Here is a 17,465-nt window from a genome sequence, read left to right on the forward strand (position 1 = left end):
GACAAATAGATACCAATTTAGTGGCTGGTTTGTACAAAGTGAACAGAAAACCTGGATTAATCACGGATTCCAGTGTAATCAAATTGAGTGTATTAGGAACATATTTTCTGTTGCCGATCCTACTTTTTCTTCACTATGAAAGCACCTTTGTAAAGTAGAGAGTGCTGTCGATGTTTCCTTTCATAATCCTTTATTCGAGTAAAGTAGTAGAAGAACAGGTGGTGCCAGGAAGCACAACCGTACAGAGATGTAGCCAGGCTTCAACTGACTAATACTGTCAGAACATAAATGATGCAACAAGCATTCTAGAGGCTCGCTCTAACACGAGCCTTAAAGCAATATACAGTACTGTAAGGAAATACACCATAACACCCTCCCCCCCCCTCACAAAGAAACATAAAATATGTACAGGTTAGGGATAACAGTAAAAAGAAGAGCGAGGAAAAAAACCATAAAAAGGAAAAAAAAATAAACTAAGAAAACCTACCTAACATAATCTTTAAGCCAACTAGGCAAAACTCTTTTCCTTTTTGAGCCTTCTGCACCAGCCAAACAGGGCTCTGAATTTGCGTCTATGTCAGTGGAACTAGAATTCCCATTTCCATCCTTGTACCCTACGTCACCTTGACCTGGCGAGGATCCATCAGCCTGACAGTCCCTAACAAGATCACTAACCATCCCTTCTCCTTCCCTTAATTGACGAAGCAACCCACCTGGAGCTAACTGAGATTGTAACTCACTGTTTTCAAAGTAGTCTTCCACCCAATCAAAATCACCTGATTTTTTACTCACAACTTGCTCCTCATCATGATTTTGACAAATGTCGAAGGCAACATCCTTAAGGTTCCAAACTTTACCATCACTTAACCTAACCGAGTTCCTAAGAACATCAACAACCCTTTTCGGCGAATCAAATTTATTTTCACCTTTCAGAACCTTGTAAGGTTTCCTGATCCTTACCCAATCTCCAGCTTTCACTATAGTGTCCTTTGCACCATGTCGTTTATCATAGTACTCCTTGCTTTTGAAATGAACTAATTCTAAATTCCTTTTCACTTCCTCAGGTGACCATTTCTGCACACTCTCCTTAAATAACCAACCTGGATTAAACTTACACCTGGGTAATCTACCTCTCATCATCACAAAAGGGGACACACCAGTACAATTGTTCAAAGTCATTTTATAAGACCAAACCGCCTTCTGTATCTCTAATTTCCAAACCAAATTCTTGTTGTTAGCAGCCTGCAAAATACCTTTAATCGCCCTATTAAAGCGTTCCACTGTTCCATTCCTGCTAGGATTGTACAAAGAGGTTGTTTTATGTTTGATGCCACACTTCTCAAAATACTCTCTAGCAGCTTTAGATAAAAACTGTACTCCATTATCCGTTAAAATATTCACAGGTAACCCTTCCATCATGAAAATTTTATCCAAGAATTTCAAAACTGCTTGAGTGTCCACTTTTTCCACAAACTTAACCACGGGCCACTTAGTAAAAAGATCAATAGCAACCAGACCATATTCTTTCGCGTCACCAATCGGACCAAAAATTTCCACTGCAATAGTCTCCCAGGAAAGATCCGGAATGAGTCCCTCACTCATCGTTGGTCTCAATGTCCTCAAGGATTTATCAGCTGAACCACAAACTGGACAATTTTTAACAAAAGATTCTACCTCCTTATCAACCTTCGGCCACCAAAACAAACTCTTGACAGCCAACTTAGTTCTCACTATTCCAAAATGTCCCTCATGACACATTCGTAAAATCTTATTCCTTAGCCCTGCAGGTGGAACAATCCTGTCCCCCCTCATTAAAACCTCCTTTTTAAATTCAGACCGTACTTCCCAAAACGGTTTTAAACTGCCTGTCATAAATTTTTCTTTAGGCCATCCTTGGCAAATAAATTTTGAAACTTCCACTAACTCCTTGTCAATATCCTGCTCCTTAGACCATTCTTCCCTGCTGATGGCAGGAACCCCAGAATCTTGTACAAAAGCTACGCTAAAATTCCCCCATGGGTCATTAACACACTCCTCTAGCGGTGCAGGCAGTCTAGACAAACAATCCGCCACTACATTATCTTTCCCTGGTACATAGCTGATACTGTATATGTATTCCTTCATAAGCATTGAAATTCTTGCCAACCTAGCAGAAGCTGTTGCAGTTCCATCTGTAGATAAAATATGGACTAACGGTTTATGATCTGTCCTGATGTTTACCATCTTGCCCCACACAAATGCACGAAAATGCTCTAATGCCCACGCACAAGCTAAAGCCTCCCTTTCTATTATAGGGTATCTGCTTTCCGCTGGTGACAAAGCTCTGGACGCAAACAAAATAATCCTCTCTTTTCCATTGTCCCCAACTTGCGACAATACAGCGCCTAAACCTTTATCGCTTGCATCAGTTGTCAAAAGACAATCCAAATTAGGGTCAAAACTTGACAAGGCATTTACATTTTGCAATTCCCATTTAACTTCAGCAAACTCTCTCTCACACTCCTTTGTCCATTCAAATTTCACATGTTTTTTTAATAATGATCTAATATTATACAGCTTTGAAGCGAAATTCTTAATGAATTTAGAGCAGTACTCTGCCATTCCTAAGTAGGATTTAATTTCTTCCTTAGATTCAGGTGCAGGCGATGAAACAATGCTTTCTACCAGCGGCACCTTTGGCCTGACACCCTCCTCACTGATGATATGTCCTAGATAAGAGACGCTTCTTTCGCCAAATTTGCATTTGGATAACTCTACAGTTAATCCTGTTGAATTTAGTGTGTAAAACACCTTCCAGAGTTTTGCATCATGATCTTCTTTGTTGGTACCTGCAATTAAAACATCATCTTGGAAAAAACAAATACCTTCCATATCACCAAAATATTTGTGCATTAATCGCTGAAAAACAGCCGTGGCTGATGCAAGGCCAAAAGGCATTCTTTTAAATTGGAAACAGCCAAACGGCGTGATGAAAGCCGTTAAATGTCTTGATTCTGGCTCCAAAACTACCTGGTGATAGGCAGCAGAAAGGTCTATCGTGGAGAACCAAGTTGCCCCTCTTAAGGAAGAAACCATCTCATTAATTTTTGGTAACGGGAACCTCTCAATTACAATATTTTTATTAAGATGGCGTAAATCTATACATAAATTAATTTTGCCATTGGATTTCCTCGCTACTACTACTGGACTAATCCACTCTGATGAATCTACTTCCTCGATAACATCCTTAGCCAAAAGACCGTGAATTTCTTTCTTTACCTCGTCCCTTATCAACAGAGGAATAGGTCTGACCTTGTGCACTTTAGGTTGTGCATCACTCTTGAGCATAATCCTATGCTCAAAACCTTTCAATTTGCCCAACTTTCCTCGTACTACATTAGTGAATTTACTTTTCAAGATATCTTCTATCTTGCTACACTCATCCAAGACCAAAACCTTCTCTTTGCTGTTAGGGTCCAAAATGATGTGAAGATTTTTCTGGTCATGCCAGCCTAGGACAGATGGTCCCATTTTGGCTATGTATAATTTCCCTCTTGTTACTCTACCTTTAAAAAGGAAAGTGAGCCATCTGAAACCCAACAAACCAATCATTTCTCCTGTGTAACTCACAGGATTAACATCAGAGACATTCAATTTATCCCCTATCTTGTGTGTAAATTTCTTCCTCCATATCTCTTCGTTAATGAAAGTGTATGGAGATCCAGAATCTGCATACACTTTTACCTTTATACCTCCTAAAGATACTTCGTAAATTGGTTTACCTTCCATTGCTTCATCAATGATATTGAGCATATAATTCCCCCTCACATTCTTCACACAACCTTCCTCATCTTCACCACTCTCACTAGCACTCAGATCTTCATTCCAGATACATTTAACATTACTACGCTTGCGACACAATTTGCTAAAATGGCCCATCAATCCACACACACCACATTTTTTCCTTAGAGCAGGGCACGACTTGCTGTAAGCCATGTGTTCTTTGCTATCACAACGGTAACACCTTCTCTCATCTACATTCTTTTCTCTTCCTTGATTCCTGAATGGTTGATTAAAGTTTTTGTTCTGAAACTGCCTAGTCCAGGTGTCTCCAACAGGTCGATCGTGAGCTACCAGTAGCTCGCCGAACCCTTGGGAGTAGCTCGCCTAGCATCTAATATTTAACCTTTCGTTCGGCACACCAGCATGTATTTATTAGCCCTTCATTGTCATTTGAGGTTTGTTATTAGCATTTGCCTGCCCTCTCCAAAACCAGCTGCTCAGATTGGCTGAACTGAGCTTAGCTTGGGTGGGGCGGGCAGAGGAACATGACGCTCTTCCTGTAGTCCGGCACAATCAGGAATCGCACCACCAGCCTTTTTCAGACGGGCAACGCGCTTTAAAATGGATCTTTTGGGCGGACTGGAGCAGCAGATTGGTAAGTGAGTCTTTGTCATAGTTAAGTAGCCGCGTAGTCGGCAAAAGCGGTTCAGTGCATGGATGGGCTTTTGATTTTCACATGGGCTGGCACCACGCTTCATATCTGCCTTCCCTAGTAAGAAGCACTGTGGCAGAAGATGTTAAAATCAAAGGGCTTTGTGTGCACTCAGTTGCTTTCAGTGACTACACAGCACTTTATATTTGCCATCACATATAGTCAGTGAAAGCGGCTGAATGCGTGCAAGGTCCTTTGATTTTATCGTCAACTACCACCATTCTTTACTAGATGGAAAACGTTGTGCTTACTACCCTCGCTTCCAAGTTTAGACTATTTAAAACGGATCCATTGTATTTGTACTCGGAAACAGAAATTCTCGAAAAATGCAAATGCAGACATAAATGTTTCTGCAGCGCAATGGTTGCCAGGAGCAAGGGCAACGTGGGTCATTAGCTGAGGCAGAAGTGGAGTCTTTTCTAGAACAGGAAGCAATTCTTCAAAGGTTTCAGGTGAGACGTTGCGGCTGCCTTTCCCGCCCTATTTTAGGCTCCCCTGTTGAATATGTGGCACGCTAAACTTAGCTGAGCAATTCAATTTCTCCCTGATTCCTCATTAAAGCAGTCCTTTCGAGGTTGACTTTGAGCTGCACATTTACATTTATTGGCCTCTCAAAATACTGTGTTATGGTGGCATGCACTATGGGGGGAGAGGGTGGAGGGACTATAAATTGAAAAGAAGGGCTTAGTTAGCATGCGAGCTAAAGCACTTTTTAGTTAACTGTGTTGCCTGATTAGCCGTGAAAGTATTTTAGCTCAATGTTCTGGGTTTTACTTACTGAATTCATGGCCCATTTACAGCAAGTATCAGACGGGGTCGCAGTATGCCTGATATTGAGTATGAATAACCAGGGCAGCTGACCAGAGTATGTGTGAATGTCTGGTCAGTGCGAAGCAACTGCATTTCTTTTTCTTCAGTAAGGTGTTATCAGAGCCATGAACTTGAATCCCGCTGAGGGTGAGAAGCCGTTCGCTAGCTGTGGGGAGACAGTGGGCTGCTTATAAAGGCTATGCACAGGCTTCACAAGCAAACCTTGTCCATTGTGGGTTATTATACTCGTATGCACTTATGCAATTAGAGTTCGGCAGCTCGAGTCAATCACAGATGGCTGTACTGTTGAGGTCCTGGACACTTAGCTGAAGGGTAAGGTTTTGAGCCCTAACATCAATTAACTTCTCAATTGAAGAGGATGGGCCTTTAGGGTCCGAGCTACCAACTTTCGAAATGGGGAACAGGCTTCGAGTCTCAGTGTTGTCTCAAAATACTGTAATTCTGGGAAAATGCCTACAAAATGAATATGTCCTTGTGTAATTATTTGGTGTACATGTAAAGCGATTCAAGATTTTTTGGTCAAGTTCGCTGTATATAATCGGCAAAAGTATTAAGTAATAATGATCTATGTTAGAAAATGAAATGCTTCTCAAAATAAAAAAAAAATCAGTGGGAAACACTGCCTATTTAAATTGACACTATAATGTTAACATCGGCTGGCACCAAACTTTATATCCCCTACTCTTTTTCATTTTAAAATTAAATGCTTCCCCACAATAAAAAAAGATCCCATTTCATACCTAGGATATACCTCTCCATTACCATGTGGTGATACCAATTGGTGCGATAATCAATACTGTTTTGTTTTCTGGACAGTGGTCTGGCTATTATGAAGTTCAAACTAAAACCAAGGCCCAGAATACACCCTCCCTTACTGTAACAAGAATAAAGCAGTGTTTTGGACTTTTTTTATTTTTTTAAAAATAAATTGCATCTATCTGAGCTAGCTGTAAGTTTGTGAACCAGGGCATACAACTTTCCTTCCATGGTTAATAATCACAAAAGAAGTATGTGGTTCAGATTTGTGCCAAGGGACAACTTGTAACTTTTGCTTTAAAAACAGAGATGCTGGTGGAAGCACTCATTTCATGAGATTATGGGCATGAGCATGCATTATCATTTAAAATAAAATAATGCACATAGTGAAACTAGGAATACCACCATTCCAAATGCCAGCTATTTGTTATTGTTTTAATAGTCTGTAAATGCCCAGACATGAAAGGAGATCCTCTGTATTAATTTGTAACATAACTTTTCTCCCTTTGTTTATTTGATAATGGAGATGAGGGGGTAGGGGCATTGTGTTGCAGTATGTTTTTAGTGCCTGGACCCTGCTGTAATATGGTACCGAGGTCCAACACTCGTGTCACCTAATATCATCGTACCATGACGAATTTGGTATCGGCAGACCGGTAATGATTAGGACATTATCCCTATGCATTTGCGTCGTGATTGAGTGATGCTAACACCCTTAAATCATGGTTTCCGTTCTGAACCCTCGGACTCCATTTTGTGAACGACATCCATCTTATGGCTTGCCCTCATATAGTCAATTGATTGAGGCCGAGCTTAATCTGAAAGGACACGTCCACCTTAGCTGACTTCCCCATGACCTGGCCCAACTGACTCCACTGCCTCCAGCCAAACCTGTTTGGGCAGCTCCTCGCCCAGTGGCCGAATAAGATAGCATCAATGCACAACATGCCATAAACCATTCACTACATACAGACCATGTTTTCTACACACATACACCTGTCCATGTTCCTTGTTTATGGCCAGTTTTACGACGAGGAGGTGCCCGGTTTTATTGGGGTTTCATCGATATCTGATGGTAGTTCTGGGCCGGGCTGGGTCATCTATCACAAACTGGACATCTAAAATATGGGTTGGCCAACATGACTGTGCTTTTTGCTCTATTGTGGAAATATGTCTATGACCGTATTGTAAACTGAAGAATTCTTGCCTGCAGCTGTTATTCCTGTATATAAGGAGAAGGCTGGTTCTGTAAAAATGAACAGTCTCCTGAGAACTTACGACCCGTGCTGTTGTAATTCTAGGACGCTTGTTACTTGGTTGCAGCCAATAAAACTCGATCTCTGACTTCACCTAGAAGACTCTTGGTTTCTGTGGTCCTGAACAGGGAGAACTCAGAGGTCTTTGGGTGTTATCCCCTCGCACCACCGGGTTCCTAAAAACCCGGCACCTCAGTTGGCACCCAACTCGGGGAGGTATCAAGCGGTATCGGTCCAAGCCAGATGTTCGTGAGGAGCTTCGTGTGAAAATTCCAGAGGACGGGCAGCCACTTCAGCGACCCCTGTATGTCGACGTGGTTCCGAAGGTCTTTGCTGCGAGGTTCCCCGCGTCCCGACGGCTACGAAGGACTGCTGCCCTGACTATCACCCTGTTTTGGACCCAGTGATCCTTGGTAGAGAGAAACGATAGACGAGTCTTCTGGTGACGTCATGGATCTTCAATACTTCAGTTAAGTATAAGTGGAGCGTCTCCCAGTCCTTAGTTTTGTTCTTAGTTTTTGGTATCCTTGAGGTACACCTTGTTTGGAACTTGCAAGCGCCAAAACCGAGGGATTCGTGTATTCACGAGAATATCATAATTAGATAATCCCTTGAAGTTTGAAGCTAGACTAGTGAGCAAAGATGCCTGGTCTTAGCAGACTTGGAAACTTGTTTTGTCTTGGTTGTAGTAAGGACTACCAATTAGAGGATTTGTGTCCGGTTCCTCCGATTGGAACTCCAACATATGAGTTATATATAAAGCACGGAGTAGGCCCTATCACGTATAATGAGGTATGGATAAAGTACACCAGAAAAGATGGTGTTTTAAAATGGCCCAAATATGGTAGCTTTGACGTAGAAATTTTAGATAACCTTGAGGTCAAACTGTTTAAGAAGAAAGCCCGGCCGGCGATGTTTGCCTCTTTTCGCTTATGGCGCAAAGAAGCCAAACAGAAAGAAATGAAATTAGCTAAGAAAAATAAAAGAGTTATGTCAATGGGACAAGCTGCCATTGCATACAGGGATAATGAGGAGGAGCAGGAAAGTGAGCAAAATGCTCAGAAGCAAGAAGTTAGCAGTAGATAAATGCTACCCAAAGCTGCCCCATGAAGGACAAGATTCAAAGGGAACATTCGAGAAAGATCCATTAATGTCCCATTTATTGAATTCACCACCCCCATACATATCGAGTATTACTGGACCCCCGAAGCGTTTTGTTATACCGCGCTCTGGTGCACGAAATCCAGCTCTTGCACAAGCACCAGCTCCTCTTCAGCTGGTTCCTACTTCTCCGGCGCAGACCTCTCAAGGGCCGCTGCCTTTGCTACATACTCCATCTACTTCTTCTACAACTTTGCCTACTGCTCCAACTGTTTATCCTGATACTACTTCTGCCACTGCCTCGACTTCCTCTGCTATTGCCTCGACTACCTCTTTTAATCAGCCTGTATTTTCCGGCACATCTGCCTCTCCGCAAGCTTCTCCTTCTGTTCGACAGAGAGTGGCAAGTACTGTCACTGGTCTGTTCTCACCTTTCTTTGGGTCGCCTAAAACGACCCCTAAAACAGGACGTAGACAGTTGCGTAGTCATCTGCCCGATTATGAGGAAAAAGAAGTGCTGAATGAGTTAGCACGCAAATGGGTTACTGATACTAATAGATACGATGTTCAGTCTGTTATGGAAGTCTTCCGACAATGGGATGCACCCACTCAGAGATATGTATTTGAAGAGATGTGTGTATATCTTTGCAAAGATTTGGAGACAAATGATCCAAAACGCAAAATGAAGGAATTATTTCGTATGCGTTTTAAGTTCTATGAAGGCATGATTGTAGGTGCCGATGTTGAACGAGGAGTAGATTTGTTGTTATCCTACAGGAGCAAGGGAAACATGTCTAGATCGCTATATGAGGATGATTCGTTAGGTAGGAAAAAGGCGCAACAGTACCCTATGAGAGAAGTTCCTCCAGTTTGGAGGGAAGGTGATGCGCATGCAAATCCACCCATTCTGCCGCATTTCCAGTGTGTATGAGTACATGTCCCCTGGAAAAGATCTGAAGTTTTAGCACTCAAGCAGACATTACCTGATCCCCGTAAAAATCCTGCAGGGTATTATAAGGAGTTATCACAGACTGCCAGCTCATGTATAATGAATTTAGCGGATGTAGACATGTTGTTTGGGAACGTTGTTTCACAGCCCTTGTGGAGTAAGATTCGTCATGCAGATCATGACCAAGAATTAGGCGACACATGGGTTAATATTACTGCTGCTGATGCTAGACAAATTGGTGGCTCCAAACCTGAGCCTTTAGTAGCTGAACTTCCTGGTAGAATTATCACGTACATGAAGACCTTAATGCCTGAATTGCGTGTGAATTGGGACAAGTTATCTACGTGCAAGCAGAAAAAAGATGAGAATGTGTCTGACTTTTTCACAAGGTTTGAGGAGACTTTCGTTGATCATAGTGGTCAGGATATGGCTACCGAGGGTGGTCAAAGATTGTTTGTAGATAAATTGGTACATAATTTGCTTCCTGAACTGTGCAATAAATTGAAAGATTCAGAGAGTGCTTGGGCTGTTTCCACGTCAGCGCAGATTTTAGCCACAGCCCAGTACTACGAGAATAGGCGCAAAGACGAGCAAGATAAGGCAGACAAAAAGACTTAAGATTTAAAAACTAAAGTTCTTCTCCAGCAAGCCTATCCGCCTCGCACTCCTAGTCAGCCCAATTATCAGCAACCACAGCAGTATTCGAGAAACTCGCAAGGAAACGAGTTTTCTCATCAGCGTTTACCGTATGGTCCGAATCAGTGTGCATACTGCAAGGAAGAGGGTCATTTCAAGAATAATTGTCCAGCTCTGCCGCGACATCTAAATGGTGTTTCCGGTGCAAGAGGTAGAGGTGTTCAACAGGCTCCTAGGGGTAGGGGCCGTGGAAATTTCCCCCAGAATACGACCTCTTTTCCGCCTCAGAATTCTATGAATAGCTTTGATCAACAGAATAATGCGTCTTCTAGGTCAGCTCAGTACTATGCCGATGACTACTACGCAGAGAACGAGAATGAGGGTAATAATTGCTAGGACAGCCATGGACAAAGAGAGGGAGTTGTTTCAGTTCCAATAGATCAGAATGGACCTTATGTTGAGGTGATTACATCAGGAGTGGCAGAACCTTTTCTGCTGGATACCGGCGCTACAAAAAGTTCGATTATGCACTCAAAACTTCCTGGCGCACCTTTGTCTGGCGAAATGAATGTTTCAGTAGGTTTTTCTGGCGCCCCTGTTAGGAACCCGATTTCTAGTCCTATGCCCCTTTCTGTTGGCCCATGCGAATTAGAAGCACCCCTCATTTTTACATCAGGTTGTGGCAAAAATTTGTTAGGTTTGGATTTGTTAAAAAGATTATATGCAACTTTGCACTGTTCACCTTCGGGAGTACAACTTACCCTAGGTAAGAAAGTTATTTCTCCGATGTATTTGGCAAAGGAGAATGTTCCAACTGAATTGTCATCTCTTCCAGATATACTTTGGGCTAGTGGATCAAATGATGTGGGTCTCTTGGAGATAGCGCCATATGTCATAACATTGAAAGCCAATGTCAGGTTGCCACGTATTCTCCAATACAAGATCTCTAGCGAATGTGAAAAGGCGTTGTTAGCGATCATTTACGATCTGATTGAGAAAGATGTCATTGAAGAAACAACAGGCAACATTTGTAATAGTCCTGTTTTGCCCGTCTTGAAGCGTACTGATCCTTCACAGCCTCCTGTGTACAGATTTGTGATTGATCTCAGAGAAGTGAATAAAATTGTTGTGCCACAGTTTCCAGTTGTCCCCGACATTACTGCACTATTGACTATGGTTCCAGCCTCAGCCACTTGGTTCTCGGTGATTGACCTGAAGAACGCTTTCTTCAGCATCCCGATTGCTGAGGAGAGCAGAGATATTTTGGCTTCAATTTAGGAGGACGAAGATTCCGCTTCAAACGCGCTCCTCAGGGCTACTGTGAAAGTCCATCTATATTCAGTCAAGCTCTGAAATCACAACTTGACACGATTGTTCTACCTGATGGCGCAACTCTGATTCAGTATGTAGACGATCTGCTGATCGCTGCAGATACTGAAGATATTTGCAAGCAGGCCACATTGTCGTTGTTGCATCATTTATGTGACATGAAGCACAAAGTCTCTCTTCCGAAACTGCAATTTTGTCGACAAGAAGTGACCTACTTAGGTCACATCTTATCGAAGGAGGGAAGGAGACTGACCCCAGAAAGAATACAGGCAATTGCAAGATTGAGTGCCCCAAGGACACAAAGAGAAGTGCGTGCCTTTTTGGGCATTACATCGTACTGTAGACAATGGATACCGAATTTCTCACTATTGGCTAAACCTTTGCTGGCACTAATCTGTAAAGACACACCCGATCCTATGCCTTGGTCTGAAGATTGTCAGACAAGTTTCCACGAGTTGCGTGATGCATTATGTTCGGCTCCTGTGTTGGGCAACCCCGACTACAGTAAGCCTTTTACATTATATGTCCACGAGAAGGAAGGTTGCGCATTATCAGTCCTGACACAATACTTTGGGGACAAACAGCGCCCATGGGCGTATTTCTCGGCGACTCTAGATCCTGTAGCCAAGGCATTACCAAGTTGCTTGAGGGCCACTGCTGCAGCAGCTGTCTGTATTCAACAGTCTGCTGGGTTAGTCATGAATAATAATCTGATCGTTATGGTCCCACATGCAGTAGACATTTTACTAAACAGAACGAAGACACAGCACTTAACTAGTGCTCGACTGTCCAGTTATGAGCTGACACTATTAGCAAGTCACATACACATAAAGAGGTGTGATACACTCAACCCCGCTACGTTATTGCCTATTCCGGCAGAGACCGATGAGGTTGAAAGACATGATTGCTGCTTTAGGACAGAAGGAGAGACAAAAGGGAGAGTAGACTTGCAGGACACTCCCCTTCCTGAATGTAATGATAATTTATGGGTTGATGGTTCATGCTTCAAGTTGCCAAATGGTGATACGACTGCAGCATATGCTGTAACAACACTGCACACGATTGTAGAGGCTGCACGCATTCCCCACAATTCCGCACAAGCAGCCGAGTTGGTTGCACTTACAAGAGCGTGTGTGTTGGCAAAAGGAAAGCGAGTGAATGCGTATACTGATAGCCAATACGCCTTTGGCGTGGCCCACAGTTTTGGAAGATTGTGGCGTGAACGTGGGTTCCTGACGTCACATGGTGCAAGAATCCAACATGGTCAGCTAGTTAACGAGCTTCTCGAGTCACTGACCTTGCCACTACAAGTTGCGATTATAAAATGCAGTGCACACAGAAAGATTCAAGATGATGTTGGTCGTGGGAATGCATTTGCAGACGAAGTTGCGAAAGAGACTGCAAGGAACACCATGAGTCGAATGTATGTTGTAGGTCCTGCGAGATGGATTGCCGATGTGGGTATGTGTGAGGATACTATTGAAAGTGTGAAGTCTATACAAACTGATGCCACTGAAAAAGAGGTAAATGAATGGAGAGAAAGCAAGGGTAGATTGGATGCGAATGGTTGTTGGGTCGAATTGTCGGAGCATCAACAATGGCTGTTACCCGATGCATCTGTGCTTGCAGTGGTGACAATGGCCCATGGAATGGCTCACGTTAGTGCGAAAGGAATCTGTAAGTTGTTGGCCCCAGTATGGCAGAATAGTGGTATCCCAAAATGCGCAGAGAATTTGGTCAGGAACTGTATGGTGTGTTTAAAGTACAATCCCGGTAGGGGAACCCCAACTCCAGCTGGTCATTTTGCGCCTCCAACGTATCCGTCGAGGTTTTGCAGCTCGATTTAATCCACATGGAAAGATGCAACAATCTGAAATACGTGCTCGTTGTTGTTTGCGCCTTCTCCAGGTGGGTGGAAGCGTATCCCCTTAAGGACAACACTGCCTTGTCAACTGCCAAAGCCCTGGTCAAAGAATTCTTCCCTAGATTTGGCATGCCTAGAATTGTCTAGAGTGATAATGGAAGTGAATTCGTGGGACGAGTGATGAAGAGAGTGTGTGAGTGTCTAGGCATACACCAGAAGTTTCACGCTGCAAATCACCCCCAATCAGCTGGTTTAGTAGAATGCTACAACGGCACCCTAAAACTCAAACTAGCCAAGATCCAAGCCAGCACAGGTCTTAAATGGCCTGACGCCCTGCCTTTAGCACTCCTGTCCACCAGAATGACTGTCCATTCCAGACTAGGACTTAGCCCTCACGAGATTGTGTTTGGCCGCCCAGCCAACATCTGGGGTGTGCCAAGGCCCAAGAGACTAAGCGAAATAGAGCCCCCTGTACTGCTTGACTATTTGCACAAATTGACAACTAAATTGCATGTTTTACACCAACAGGTCCACAGCTCCTCTCCACCGGCGTCTGACGATCCAGGCCACGCCATTGAACCTGGCGCCTGGGTCCTAGTCCGGAACTTCAGGCGAACCAAGAACGAGGAGCCTCGCTGGACCGGACCTTTCCAGGTCCTGCTATCTACCCGCTCTGCAGTACGTGTCCACGGGAAAAAACATTGGGTGCACGGCACCCACTGTAAAAGGGTCCCGCTGCCCCTTCCATATGACTCCGAGACCGAGTCCGTACCACGTTTTGCACTCTTCAGCGATGCGCGATTGAAAGGAACTGGTACCAAAAAGGAGAGCGATCGTATTCTGCAAGGATTTGTACCACCGTCAATGCAGTTGGACACTACAGAGCCTGAGACATTGTTTGAAGACCACACCGTACCTGGGAAACAACGATATAATCTGAGGTCGAGAGAAAGGAACTAATAAAAGCAAATTAATGCGATTTTCCCTTTCCCCCAAGAACTATTTTTGATTTTACAGCTCTCTTGCCCGGGGAACTTGCTCATTTTTGATTTTCGAACCGCCATCCGGTTCTGCTGCTAGGGTCGCGGTTGATAGTCTGGGGAGTACAGCTGGAGACGTTTAGGTCAATGGTTCTGGTTGGTCTGAGGGAATTACCCCGGACTGAACAGTAAGCACTCCCTGGCAGAATCAATCTCCCACCGCGGGCAGCAACTAGAGGATGGAGTTTCCAAGGGTAGAGAGACCTGCTAGATCCACGAACTTTAAAAAGAAAATACGCACTGTGATGGCCAGAAAAAGATTCTTGATAATATGTATTTTAATGTTGTGTAGCGTAATGATGTTCTTGATTGGCTATACTTTATTCACATTTCAAGTTACCTTTGTAAATAACACTCAGCCCACACCTCCTCCTACTGTTTTCCCGCACTCCTTTCACCCTCTACCTGAACACGAGTCTGCCAGAAGACTAGAATTTGTAAATAACTCATTCATTCAACTCCTACACCAGCACCAGTCTATAATGCACACATCAAACTGTTGGATATGTGGACTTATGCCACACACAACCGATAAGGGCATCCCTTACTTCGTCCTGTCATTCAGTTACTATGGTTCTCTGTGGGCTTTCCAGACAATGTTCCTGTTTGCCATAGAACCATATCCCCCGCGTCCCACAGAGAGCAATTCCAGCAACAAGGCACTAGTGGCAGGAATAAGGAATATGAGCAGAGATATCGACACGTATTGAACGATTCCCAAAGATGAGTTTACCCCGTACAGTAGATGGAACATCACTAAGTATGGGATTTCCTTGAGTGAGAGCCAGAAAACAAAGAAATCCTCCCCGGTTTGGATAGTACCCCACCAAGGTCACCTATGTCTGCAAGGTATTGGCAGGGATCCCAAAGCACAGTAGGGGAAGAGTGTATGCACGGAAACGTATGTGTTTGCCTCCCGAACCTCCCCTCCATTCTTAGCGGCTAAGGGTACATACTTCATCTGCCATGACAAAGCATACACATGGTTGCCCCCTGACTTCTATGGCACATGTTTTATCTCGTTTCTGCTGCCACCCACCTACACGGCCGGGGCAGATTACCATCGGACAAGGACAGTTAGGGGTGTCGTGAGTCAAGACGACACTGCGGGTCAAGAGTTTGGGGACTTCGCAAAGGGTTTTCTGCCGTTTTGGGGGCCTATGGTGAACAGCAGGAACATTCGCCAGTTAACGAGGGTAGTCGAATCCGCCGTGACCGAAACGGCCGGTGCCCTTAGTAATTTGACAACTGAGCTCCAGTCGGACCGACTTATGACTCTTCAGAACCGGGTTGCCCTAGATGTCATACTAGCAGACCGTGGTGGTGTATGTAGGGTGATCCAATCCAATTGCTGCATTTTCATCTCTGATAATGCTCCGACAGTGTACCAGGCCATCTCCAAACTGCACAAAATCTCTGATTCCCTTCACGTGGAAAAAGGGGATTGGTCCCTGCTAGGGTGGTTCTGGGAACTGATCTCTGCCTGGGGATGGAAAACTCTGATCTTCATTGGGATGATCTTAGCCATTCTGTTTATGTTCTGCCTGTTTGTGCAGTGCGCTCCTGCAATATGTGGCCTCTGCGCTACTTCATGTGTAAGGAAGCCTGTGTCAAGGGACGAATTGAGAAACAGAATGATGCTACAGCAGCATCTCAGTGAATTCATTAATACAGATTTGGACTCAGATTAGCATGAGTTATTGCCTAATATGAGGGCAAAAGGAGGGCCTGTGGTTCTGAAATTCTGGACCCTGCTGTAATATGGTACCGAGGTCCAACACTCGTGTCACAAAATATCATCGTACCATGACAAATTTGGTATCGGCAGACCGTTAATGATTAGGACATTATCCCTATGCATTTGCGTCGTGATTGAGTGATGCTAACACCCTTAAATCATGGTTTCCGTTCTGAACCCTCGGACTCCATTTTGTGAAGGACATCCATCTTATGGCTTGCCCTCATATAGTCAATTGATTGAGGCCGAGCTTAATCTGAAAGGACACGTCCACCTTAGCTGACTTCCCCATGACCTGGCCCAACTGACTCCACTGCCTCCAGCCAAACCTGTTTGGGCAGCTCCTCGCCCAGTGGCCGAATAAGATAGCATCAATGCACAATATGCCATAAACCATTCACTACATACAGACCATGTTTTCTACACACATACACCTGTCCATGTTCCTTTTTTATGGCCAGTTTTACGACGAGGGGGTGCCCGGTTTTATTGGGGTTTCATCGATATCTAATGGTAGTTCTGGGCCGGGCTAGGTCATCTATCACAAACTGGATATCTAAAATATGGGTTGGCCAACATGACTGTGCTTTTTGCTCTATTGTGGAAATATGTCTATGACCGTATTGTAAACTGAAGAATTCTTGCCTGCAGCTGTTATTTCTGTATATAAGGAGAAGGCTGGTTCTGTAAAAACGAACAGTCTCCTGAGAACTTACGACCCGTGCTGTTGTAATTCTAGGACGCTTGTTACTTGGTTGCAGCCAATAAAACTCGATCTCTGACTTCACCAAGAAGACTCTTGGTTTCTGTGGTCCGGAACAGGGAGAACTCAGAGGTCTTTGGGTGTAATCCCCTGGCACCACCGGGTTCCTAAAAACCCGGCACCTCAGCTTGCGAACGTTACCCAAAGTGTGGCACTGAAGCATTGACTTACAATGGTCAGCAAGCTATGGCATGTGTAGGGTGGGTGGTTGAAAGTGTTTTCTTTGGTTTGTGATCCTATGTGGGAAGCATTTCCTTGTTTTGCTTGGTGAACCTACGAAATTAGGCTTAAAGAAGTAAATGAAGCTGGGCGTGGGGTACTCTTGGAAAAATACACAAGTTGCTGACAGAGATAGAGAAGATTTCCGATGAAATTTAAAATGGCCGCTACGCAGGGTCACGCAACATCAACAACCAACTCGCCGCCTTCCTCGAAACCAACAAATCCCTCGACTCCTCACAGTCTGGCTTCCGAGCCAGACACAGCACTGAGACCGCACCCATCGCAGCAACAGACGACATTCGAACTCTACTGGACAATGTAGACACAGTCGCCCTCATCCTCCTCGACCTCTCCGCAGCCTTTGACACAGTTTGTCATAGCACCTTAATACAACGCCTCAGAAACATCGGAATCCAAGGAAAAGCACTGGAATGGATCACCTCGTTCCTTGCCGGAAGAACTCAGAGAGTCCGCCTTCCACCATTCAAGTCAGAGGCCACTGAAGT

The sequence above is a fragment of the Lissotriton vulgaris genome, chromosome 2_1 (assembly GCF_964263255.1).
Source record: "Lissotriton vulgaris chromosome 2_1, aLisVul1.2, whole genome shotgun sequence".
NCBI classification, from domain to species: Eukaryota; Metazoa; Chordata; class Amphibia; order Caudata; family Salamandridae; genus Lissotriton; species Lissotriton vulgaris.